This window comes from Rattus norvegicus, chromosome 20, assembly GCF_021556685.1.
Source record: "Rattus norvegicus strain SHRSP/BbbUtx chromosome 20, alternate assembly SHRSP_T2T, whole genome shotgun sequence".
Classification (NCBI taxonomy): domain Eukaryota; kingdom Metazoa; phylum Chordata; class Mammalia; order Rodentia; family Muridae; genus Rattus; species Rattus norvegicus.
The window spans coordinates 34,944,442-34,948,469 of record NC_141553.1 but is presented as its reverse complement, the minus strand read 5'-3'; positions in this window follow the sequence as shown (position 1 = coordinate 34,948,469).

The window sequence follows — 4,028 nt, the reverse complement described above, 5'->3', positions numbered from 1 at the left end:
CATCTCGTACATTTTGAACAATAAGAAATACTTGAGATACCACTGAAGGTTCAACAAAGATGTCAATGTCACTAAATCTCTTTGTAGTTCGTTGAAAGATTTTAATAGGACGTCATTTTAGGAAAACAGCAAAAAAAAAAATGCCATTCTATAGTCCTTGAAACAAAGCGTTTTGCCAAATGAAATGGCTAGTTAAATTACCTTCAGAGAATGATGCAATATAGAAATATGAATGGAATTTGTTAAATATTTCATATGTATTATGAGTATATTGAATATCACCACTAGTGCTACAAATAACTAAATTGCAGTTAGGAGAAATGAACTGACTACTAAGCACCTGAAACACAGGTTGGAAATCAGGATGCATGACTCAAACCTCTTTACAAACCCTCTTTCATATATTTACTTGATTATTTAATATACTACAATTATTATGGCAGTCTTGAAAGGTTTAAAAGAAAAAAATATATATTTTCAATACAATTCTCCATTTTACCTTAGAAATGTCCCTTGATTCAGTTGACCTCTAATTACCCTACACCCTTCCACTGGAAATCAAAAGACCATGGCATCTCGTGAATTCCTCTTCTCTTTGGACATTTCTGCTGTCTCATCAAGTCCTTTAGAAATAGGACTTAAGTTTGATTAACTGCAGTACAAGCTAAACCCCGAATAAAAATCAATGGGGCATACATGGAAGGCAAAGTAAGTCATCTCTAAAAGCTAAAATAGCTTTACTGCAAGCATGTTGAATACTCAGAATGCAATTTCTGATTTTGCATGAATTTATTTTAATTCCAAAGTTGATCCAAGCAATTTATACTTATAATATTATCTTGGCCTCTGGTACAGAAGACTTTGTAAAGGATGTGAAGGAGTGTGTCTAGAAAGTCAGTCTACCAAAAAAATCAAAATGTGTTTCATTGAGTATTCACCATCACAACCATTATGTCATAAGAAGTATCTGGACCCTTGAATTATCAACTGGCACTAAACCATGACCAGAGAATGAATGTACCATAATGTGAATATGTATTACCTAGAAAAAGAATGGCATTAACTCCCTGGTGACAATTATGGCAGAACTACCAATAACAGAACTCCAAGGAGACAGAATAAACCAAGAAAATTGTAATTAAGGCAGCAAAGGTTATATCACTGAAGTAAAGCCCTGAGACACCTATTTATACCAGAGTAGTGAAGTTAACTTTCAGAAAGAAATATCATTTTGAAGGCTTCATATATGAGTCATGTGAAATAGGAGGCCAATATCATGAGTTAACTTAAAACTGAGAGTTTCCATCTTCTATTTGTCTGTATAAATTTTCCACTTTACACTTTACGTACAATGTGAAACACTTTTTGACATTTGATGTTGAGGTCCCATATGTGGAAGCAGTTCTTTTTCAAATCAGTGGGGGAAAAAGATCAGAGGAACATTACATGAAACTACAATTATTATTACATACACACTTAGAGCTCCCTTCAGAGAGAATTACTGAGGCATACAAAGGACATTTTGTATACTCTCTACAGGAATGTGTATTTTCCTACAAAGCAAGCGCTCCACACTGTGGTTTATGGATAAAGGTTTTTAATTTTAGCTTTATTAAGCATTATTGCTTTAGAAACATGCAGAATCCAATTTACAAAGAAATTAGTAACATTCTAAATTATGTTCAATGTAAATTTTATATAAATTACCTTAGTAACTTTCTGTTTCTTATAATATCCACAGCTAGTTTTTAAAATATGGTCTAATTATATCAATTGTGTCTCAAAATATATTATGTTTATATTCTTTATTATAATCCAATTAATTAAAAAAGTTATTCATTTCATCAACAGATGGATATAATTTTGTTATATATGATGCTGATATTCTCTATTACATATTAGAGTAAAATTAAAGAAAACCAACAAAGTTACAAACCAAGCTTCACTTAATTTAAATGATATGAACAATTTCTCTTTTTAAATTAATTGTTTCAAAATATTGGAATATAAGTTAATATATTGGCCAAATAGTCACTATAGGTATAATTCAGTTCCAAATTTAATAAACATGATCAATATTTTCTTATTTTTAAGCACAGGCAAGAAAACACAATCACTTTTTGACTTTCTGGACAAAAACATTTTCATCCAGATGAATTTCAAACTGCCTTCATAAGATACTACAGCAGACAATAAGACACTTACTGCTGAATAAACTCATCCTTTCTGTTTTTTTCTAAACTCTGACTAGTTAGTTCTGGGTCAAACTCCTCTCCAAGATGACTGATTCAATCTGACTTCCCTAGGTTTCTCACTGAATTGTTCTGTTTGGCCTGAAACTAACAGTGACGACTTGTTCTAATCTTCTGTCTCCTTATTCTCTGGCTTCAACTGCTTCTGGTCAATGAATTGAACAGAACTGAACTCAGCTCCACTGAACTAACTGATTCTCTCTACATGTACTGCTCTCCAGTAACCTCGCTTTCTATTCTGTTCTCATAAGATTTGGGTGTACACTATCTCTGACTCATTCTGTCACATCTTTTCCTGATTTTCTTTACTTTGTCCTTGAATTAGAAGTCACCTTCAAACACGGCTACTTCCTTATACAACTTAACCTTGCCTACGTTGGTAGGGGATAAAGGTGTGTATAAGGGCATGTTTGTATTGTATCATGATCATACCTTAATACAGAGCGTATTTTAGTACCAGCCAGAACACATAGACCTAGAAGGTTTAGGAGTGATCTGTTAACAGAGCAGCCATGATGCTGGATTAAAATTCTTCTGCACCCTTCTGCCCATGGACACCTGACCCAAGCATTTTACATGCCAATTTTACACTTCTTTTACATTTCTGAAAATTTAACAAGATGTATATAATGCATTTGGTCATATCTATTCCTTACTTCCTCTTAATTCTACCTGGGTACCCCCCACCTTCCCCAAGACCTTTAAATTTTGAGCTTAAAGTTTTATATCTTCTAAAGCAGATGCGTTTTTCTCATTTCCCAGGTGTTTGTGACAATATTGAAGAAAATACATATGGAAATGTTTTATAGTTAAAATTATGATATGAAATAAAGTTTCTTGTGTTACTCTGTTCCATGAGTTTAATCTTTATGAGCTTCTTTAACTGAGAGAAGAAACTGTTCATGTTTTTAATTCCTGGATACTTGTTTACAACTGAGAATTTATGATTAAAAGTATATCTAGTTTGTAACAACAGCCTGGACACTGGTCTTCCCAGTGCCTGTTACAAAATGCTATTTTGCTCCCGAATAGGCATATTCTAGAAAATACAAAATCCATTCAAGAATTCACAGATCTAGAATTCCAGAAGACACAGCTCAGTTATAGCTCACTGAACGAAATATATACCTCAGTCTTTAATTTCTTTGGGCCTCGTTTTATCTTCAAGTTGCAATTATTTCCTCAAGACAGTTTGTTGATTTTTCTAAGACCCCATTTTGCAACTGTGTCTTTGCAAACTTTCCAAATGACTCCTTTAAATATTAAAATTCATTTATTTAGGGAGTTCATTCCATGCCTGCAATTTGGGTTGTGATTCAGTCTCTGTTAGCACCCATGGGTTAAGGATAGTTGATGCTGTGGTGTCCGTGACCGCTTCAGTTTTCTCAAAGACCCATCAAGCTCCCCTCAATGTTTGGCTGAGGGTCTCTACATCTGTTTTCACCATTTTGCTGGATCAACTCCCTCAGAGGACCCCTACACATTTGTAATGTAGCAAGTGTACAGTGTGGACTCCATGTGGTTCCCTAACAAGTAGAGCTGGGAGTCAGACTCTGTTGCCTCCCTTTGGATCCCTTTTCCCTAGCTGGGCAGCTTTGTTTAGCCTCAGTGGGAGACGATACACTTAGTCCTGGTGCTGCTTCCTACCTGGTGCTAGAGTAGGTTTGTACCTATTGGAGGACCTCCCTTCTCAGAAGAAAAGGAGAAAGGGTATTGAGGGAGAAGAATGTGAGGGCGGGACAGGGAGGAAAGGAAGGTGTGGAAACTGGATCAGGA